The following is an 8,400-nucleotide window of genomic DNA, read 5'->3' as shown; positions in this document are numbered from 1 at the left end:
GTTACCTTTTTTTTTTTTTGCTTTTAGGGATTGCCACGCCATCACTGTGGAAATGACTGCAGGATTGTCATGTTAATTTTAGAGTCTCAGTGTTTTTTTTATATATATATTTTTTTATATAAGTATATGCTTATATAGTATCTGTCAATGTCACACATCTTTCAGATGGACATGGCTTTCATTAGAAAGTGGTGGTGTCTTCTTTTGATGGAGCGCTTCCAAATAGAAGGGTATTATAACAATATATATTTGTATTTTCAACACTTGCTGGTTTTTATAAATTGTGCAGTATTTTATTGAATGTATGTTACCATCTACAGTTCATTTTGTGTCATGGCTCATTTATCAAAACTACCATGTTCACCAGATTAGTATAATGACTTTCAGTCATCATCCATTTAGCTAAGTAAGAAATGTTTACAATAGTTGCCTCATCACGCTGTATGCAGCTTCAACTGTATAGTACCATGGTCTCAATTGGTGGGTATTGCTCTTATATACTTACAAATTTGGAGTTTGGAATTAGACATGAGTAACATTAATATTCTATTTGGCTTTCTCTCTCTACAACTCCAACAGTGCACAAGTGTTAAATCATATATATATATATATATATATATATATATATATATATATATAGCCATTCCGTCTGTGAGGCAACTGATGAAAAAAGGGGTCTTTTTGGTGCTGTTGTTATTGCAAAAATGACATAAATATATATTCTTCAAACATTCTTGAGTCTTGTCTTGCCTCTCTACAATCTTTAAAATATCTGACTGTAATTTAGTGACTGCATATACTGATTCCATCTTTATTTTACCTGATAATGAACTAATTAGTTAAAGTTAAGGAGGTTAATCAATATACAGTATAATTCAAGAAACTAAGATTTTTAAGGTACTCAACTTTTTTTTTAAAGATTGATATACATTTTAAAATTATAATTTGTGTAAATTAATGTGTTTAAATTTAAAATTGTGACTCAAAGCAGGTATTGCACACTTTGTAATTAGCCTCTGATGCATTTTGAATAAAATAAAAATCACATAAAATATACTCCTGAGATTAAATATCTTTATACTATGTAGGCTACTAACTAAACCACATGGGTCATAGAACTGAGGTCCTGAAACTGCAGCACACCGCTATATCATCCAGTTCTGTAGGTGGCGCGGTCACAAAAAACGAGGGTCCTAGAATTGCGGTCCTGAAACTGCAGCCTCCGGTTGTGCAGGAATATACTACTGCTCCCAATAGGTCCAGGATTTGTAGGCTCGGACAACGAGCAGAGCATGAATGCTAGATCATCGACCAGTCAGAAGTTTTTAGACTAATCTAAACAAATAAAGCTTGTTAGACTCCTGTGACTGCAGCACACACTTATATGACTAGCAATATGAAAACATAATCTGATATGTAAAAAAGACATTTCACAATTAAGTTTTTAAATGTTGCCAGGTTTCAAAGATGCAACATCTTAAAGGGATAGTTCACCCAAAATGTTTTAATTCTGTCATTTTGAACAGAATATGTATAATTGTTTGCCCTTGGTTCGGACCAAATGAACCAAACTAGAGATGTGAAAGCACCATATCCATATTCAATATGGTGTTGCAGCAAAGTATAGACTAGGGAGAGACAAAAGAATACAAGAAAATAGAGGCTAATAACAGATTTTGCATAAAATAATAATGTTTGTAAAATTAAATATTTTATGCAATGTTATAAAGGAAATCAAGTGTGTGTGTGGGGGGGGGGGGGGGAATCATTTAATATTTTAGGGGAAAAAAACAATTTTTATCCGATTGAGACTCTAAAGTCTTCCCACACATACACATGCACATGCCATGAGTTTGACAGGTCAAGAACACAACCTGTTATATCATCAAGATTTTAAGAAAGGAAAACATCCTGCTTAAATATTATACGAGATTAAATGCAGTCAAAAAGTGGAAGACAGAAGGAGAGGATAATGGATGATGGATAAGATGATGGATAAGTGAGGGATTATGTAGCATCAGAGAAAAGAAAATGCCTATATAGTGGGATTAAATAATACAAATAAATGAATACAAACAGGTCAACATTACATAATTTATCTTTCCTGACTGAATATCTCATTTTCTCTGCTCCAACAGCCATGCAGGGTAAAACATAACATTCATCATACATTTCTTTTCCACTTAAATTTTCCACTTTTCCTACTTCAACACTAGGAAGATGAATCTGTATTGAAACTGGGTCATTAATGTATTAGAAATGTGAATTTATTTTTTAATTTGGTGCCTTCTAGACTGAGAAAAGCCAGAAAATAAGTTTTGTCTCATGGGGAAGAAAGACCACAATTCCCAGAATTCATTGCTTCACTGCCCTGTGAGGCCACTCCCAAAGCCACCTGGATTAAGGCTACAACATACTCCGCAAGAACAGAGAAAAAAAGTTCTCATTCCCAGGACTGCGAACAAAATGGCGTCCTTTTGTTCTCGCAGCCCGGCAAATGCTGCAGTGTTCAGTCTGGTGCATTTTCAGTTCATTCCTTTGGAAGCTTAACTTTCATGGGAATTCCTTTGAGAAGTTGAAACACTCACTTTGCTTGACTGGCCGCTCCATTTACATGAATGCCCACAGCTGCAAGCTGAGCTGTGAGTGTGATCTCCATCCCCCATGATCGGGTTGAAAACATGCGGAAATAGCTCCCTCTACTGGCTGTAGTCTTTAGCCTCTGGCCAAAAAGGATTTTTTCCAGAAAAAAAATGCATAAATCTCTATATTCGAATGAGCACGATCGTTCGAATATACTCCAGGGTTTCTACCATAGACTGTAAAAAAATATGGACAACGCAATGTCATCTGTTTCGGCTCACCAGAGTTGAAGCTTTCAATCGGCCTGCACGGCGCTGACATATTGGGACTGGAGTCTGCGCAGTAGTGATTTCGGGAGTGGAGTTGCGCAGTAGAGAGCAGGAAGTACAGCCACTATATCAAAAGCCCGCCCACACTCACAGATGCAGAACAATTAATTATGTTGGAGAGAAATAAACAGTTATGGAAATATAGAAATTAAAGCTAAAGCTCCAATCTGCTCCCAAAAATCCCCCAAAAAGTCAGTTAGTGCCTCAGTGACAACTTCACTCAGAGAAGCCGTCAGTCTCAGCTGTCAATCATGAGGTCACACCCCCCGTTTTTATAGCATCAAATAACTAAAACTAAACTTATTTAAATAACGAACACTTGAAATTAAATCATCGTGATGATAACTGCCTACAATGACATACCTAAACTAACTTTGGGGAAAACTTATTTGAAGTGTAATTTGATTGTTTAGTTTGCCTCCCGTCCATTAGAAAACACGGAGATGCAGATATACTGGGACCAGTCACCAGGGGGCGATCGAGGCGCGGAGGCTTCGGTTTTTTTTGAGAGGGATGCTGCAGGCTTGATTTCTACTGATACAAAGCAAGCCTGCAGTCTCCCTCTCATTTACTGAAGCTTTCGCGCCTCGATCGCCCCCCGGTGACCGGTCCCAGTATAGCCGCTCCTCTGTGTTTTCAAACTAAATAATAAAATTACACTTTAAAAATGTTTCCCCAAAGTTAGTTTATGTCACTGAAGGCAGTTATCATCACGATGATTTCATTTCAGGTGTTCGTTTTAAAAATAAGTTTAGTTTGAGTTAGTTATTTGATGCTATAAAAACGGGGGGGGGGGGGGGGGGGGTGACGTCATGATTGACAGCTGAGACTGACGGCTTCTCTGAGTGAAGTTGTCACTGAGGCACTAACGGACTTTTTTCGAAATTTTTGGGAGCAGATTAGAGCTTTAGCTTTAATTTCTACATTTCCATAACTGTTTATTTCACACCAACATAATTTATTGTTCTGCATCTGCGAGAGTGTGGGCGGGCTTTTGATATCGCAGCTGTACTTCCTGCTCAACTTCCTGCGCTCTACTGCGCAACTCCGGTCCCGAAATCGCTACTGCGCAGACTCGGTCCCAAGATGTCAGCGCCGTGCACCCCCGCCTGAAAGCTTCAAATATGGCAAGCGGAAACGGATGATGTCGAGTCGTCCATATTTTTTTACGGTCTATGATACAAAGCCATATATGCTAATCCCTGAAGTAACCCGTGCTGCCATAAAAGTAAACTTATTCAAGTAAAATATCCAAGTTGTCACTTCACATTTCAAATTTCTAAATGCAATATGTTACGGCACCACGAACACCTAGCCTATTTTTTAAGTTGATTTTAAAAATTTCACCTTGACTATGTGAGAACAAAAAAAACTATTTTTTTTTTTTTTTTTTTTTACAAAACATTATACTACATGAAATTAACTCCACACTGTAATTAAAATAGTAAATTATTGTAATTGTAAAACATGGTTGGTTTAACTTAAAGGGGGGGTGAAATGCTGTTTCATGCATACTGATCTTTTTACACTGTTAAAGACTTGGAATCCCATACTAAACATAGACAAAGTTTCAAAAGTTAAGGTGGACGTTTGATGGGAGTATTTCTTTGTCAAAAATACTACTTCCGGTTAGTCATAAGTTTCGGCAAGTTTTTTGAGATCATGCGTCCCCATTGACGTTAGTGGGGGCGGAATTTCCTTGTATGGGCCTTACGGACAATTCTACCGGAAGCGCGTGAGAGAGAGAGAGGGAGAGAGAGAGCAACAGCCTACGCCCATCAAAGCGCTGGCTTGTAGGATGCTAAACAGGTGATATAACCAGTAGCTACTGACTTACCCACTGATAGGCCGGCGGTCGATCTGTATTAGCACTTTCCTCACGCGACGGGCGAATCACTTTCCTCACTGAGCGACTCACTTTCCTCACGCGGCAGGCGAATCACTTTCCTCACTGAGCGAATCACTTTCCTCACAGAGCGACTCACTTTCCTCACGCGGCGGGCGAATCACTTTCCTCACTGAGCGAATCACTTTCCTCACAGAGCGAATCACTTTCCTCACGCGGCGGGCGAATCACTTTCCTCACAGAGCGAATCACTTTCCTCACGCGGCGGGCGAATCACTTTCCTCACTGAGCGAATCACTTTCCTCACAGAGCGAATCACTTTCCTCACGCGGCGGGCGAATCACTTTCCTCACTGAGAGAATCACTTTCCTCACAGAGCGAATCACTTTCCTCACAGAGCGAATCACTTTCCTCACAGAGCGAATCACTTTCCTCACGCGGCGGGCGAATCACTTTCCTCACTGAGCGAATCACTTTCCTCACAGAGCGAATCACTTTCCTCACGCGACGGGCGAATCACGAGAGGGGGTAAAATCTTTCCGTGGCAGGGGCAGCTGCCAATGATACCTGTCACTGCTTTACGTGCCTGACACTCAGCCTGACACTGTTTTACGTGCCTGGCACTAAATCTGTCGCTGTTTTACGTGCCTGGCACTGGATCAGCCAGTGTTTTACGTGCCTGACATCCGACCGGTCACCGCTAGTAGCAGCTGCCTCGCGACCTGTCAGCTTTATTCGCGTCTGTTATTCCACCGGTCCCGGTTAGATGGGCCGGTCACGCGTTTCGTCAGCGTTATTCGCGTCTGTCACTCCATCGGTCACGGTTAGATGAGGCTGTCACGCGTTTCGTCCGCGTTATTCGCGCCGGTTAGATGAGCCTGTCACGCGTTTCGTCAGCGTTATTCGCGTCTGTCACTCCATCGGTCCCGGTTAGATGAGCCTGTCACGCGTATTCCGTCCGCATTATTTGCGCCTGTCACTCCTCCGGTCCCGGTTAGATGGGCCTGTGACGCGTTTTCCGTCCGCGTTATTTGCGCCTGTCACTCCTCCGGTCACGGTTAGATGCACCTGTCACGCGTTCCGTCCGCATTATTTGCGCCTGTCACTCCTCCGGTCCCGGTTAGATGGGCCTGTCACGCGTTTTCCGTCCGCTTTATTTGCGCCTGTCACTCCTCCGGTCACAGTTAGATGCACCTGTCACGCGCTCCGTCTGCGTTATTTGCGCCTGTCACTCCTCCGGTCACGGTTTGATGAGCCTGTCACGCATTCCTTCCGCGTTATTTACGCCTGTCACTCCTCCGGTCACGGTTTGATGAGCCTGTCACGCTTTCCTTCCGCGTTATTTACGCCTGTCACTCCTCCGGTCACGGTTAGATGCGCCTGTCACGCGACCCGTCCGCGTTATTTGCGCCTGTCACTCCTCCGGTCACGTTTTGATGTGCCTGTCACGCGATTCGTCAGCGTTATTTGCGCCTGTCACTCCTCCGGTCACGTTTTGATGAGCCTGTCACGCTATTCGTCAGCGTTATTTGCGCCTGTCACTCCTCCGGTCACGGTTTGATGTGCCTATCACGCGTTTTCCGTCCGCGTTATTTGCGCCTGTCACTCCTCCGGTCACGGTTTGATGTGCCTGTCACGCTCCGTCCGCGTTATTAGCGCCTGTCACTCCTCCGGTCACGGTTTGATGTGCCTGTCACGCTTTCCGACAGAGTTATTTGCGAATGAGAACTCGCGCGCACTGTGAGAAGTTCTGTCTCTTTGCGCTCATTCGAAAGCGCGCACAAGTCTCACAGCGCGCAAAAAAATTGTGTTCTCTTTCAAGTCTTGCGCTTGAACAGACAAACTCTAAAAGTATGTCAACATGTCCATCTTGATGAGTATCCAAGCAGATATATTCTGTATGCCTTAGGTGAACATTATACAGTCGAGAAAGACGACAACTATCCTTGCATTAGGTGTTAAAGGGGCAGTAGCCTTTACTGCTGTCTGTCAAACAAAAGATAAGGACATCACTCCCTGCTCTTGATTGGATAGCTTTTGTAAGTTTGATAAGGATTAATCTTTAATTTAAACAGTTAAATATGCAGTTATTTTACATCTGATTATTTTTTCAATTTCTCTACCTAAAAACTAATGTTAGACCTACCTGGAAAACCTAAAATGCATAGTTTATTTTATTAGTATCTTTGCTCAATAGTATTTATTTGTGCTGCTGCTTGCATTTAAGTTATTTGTTCTTATTTTCTTTATTTTTATTAGTCCTTTTTTCCCTGAAGATAGCAAATACAGAACCGTACCGAAACCGTGAACATAAAACCGTGATACAAACCGAACCGTGAGCAATCTGTACCATTACACTCCTAGTGTAACGTATGTTACAGGGGGTGCCACAACATTTTGAAAATTGTCAAAGGGTGCCATGAATGAAAAAAGGTTGGTATAGCCTACTATTTTGATTGTTTTTGTAAGAAGTCTCTTCTGCTTTAAAAGGAGGGTGCATTTATTTGATCCAAAATACAGCAAAAACAATTAACAATTTACAATTTAAAATAACTTTTTTTCTCTCTATGTAAATGTATAGGCCTAGTAAAGTATAATTTATTCCTGTGATCAAAGCGGAATTTATCATCATTTTAGTCTTCAGTGTCACATGATCCTTCTCAAATCACTTTGATATGAGGATTTGAGCTCAATAAACATGTATTATTATCATTAATGGTGAAAATAGTTGAGTAGCCTACATTTTTATTTAGGATTATGTAATGAATAGAAAGTAAAAAACACTTCCCATTTTTGGAAAACGTATTCAACCAGGACGCATTAAATGTATGAAGTGACAGTATACACATTTATAATTTTGCAAAAGCTTTACATTTTTATTGATCTTGAATGTAAAGCTTTTGCATTATAAATGTAGGCCTAGGCTATCTTTAACCCTCTGCCCGATGAACGCAGGCACGTTTTCCCCTTAATGACAACGGAAACAACTCACAGTAGCCTACTCCGTCATTTTTATCCATACAGAAAAATGCAAGACATTATTATACACTATAAACTGTCTACTTTTATTTGTGTATATTCACCACAAAGGCCGTGGACTCGTGGATCATTGTTTTGCCAATCTTGTTCCATGTCAGCGTTCCAGTTTTTAATTTCAAAAGCATTTCTAAATTCAGTTCATATTTACAACAAACGAAATTCCAAGCCAAAAAAAAAAAAAATTGAGTTACCACCATGCAAATGCAACCTTTATGTGATGGTAGGCTAAAAAAACTAAATGTTCTTAACTATGCACATATACGATTTAGTGTGACAAAGGAAGAGAGCCTATAGGGAGCGCGGAGCAAAACCTAGTGTTGGGGTTAGTTGTATGTTTTAACACTTTCTACACATGCCAGGGGCCTGTACTATGATGGTGGTTTAACAAACTCAGGGTTACAGGATTAGTTTTGAGTTGACAAAACCAAACCAATCTATTCAGGCTTTGTTGGTCCCATGATGCTGATCATCAGCTTTCTCTGTCAACTCAGGCTTTGTTAGCTATGACATCAGCAGTCAACAGCCAATGTGGATCAGTGGATCAGTGATGTGATATCGGTAGTGAACAGCCAATCACATGCTGTGGATCAATGATGTGACATC

The sequence above is a fragment of the Pseudorasbora parva genome, chromosome 2 (assembly GCF_024679245.1).
Source record: "Pseudorasbora parva isolate DD20220531a chromosome 2, ASM2467924v1, whole genome shotgun sequence".
Classification (NCBI taxonomy): domain Eukaryota; kingdom Metazoa; phylum Chordata; class Actinopteri; order Cypriniformes; family Gobionidae; genus Pseudorasbora; species Pseudorasbora parva.
Note: the sequence above shows the minus strand (reverse complement) of the source record.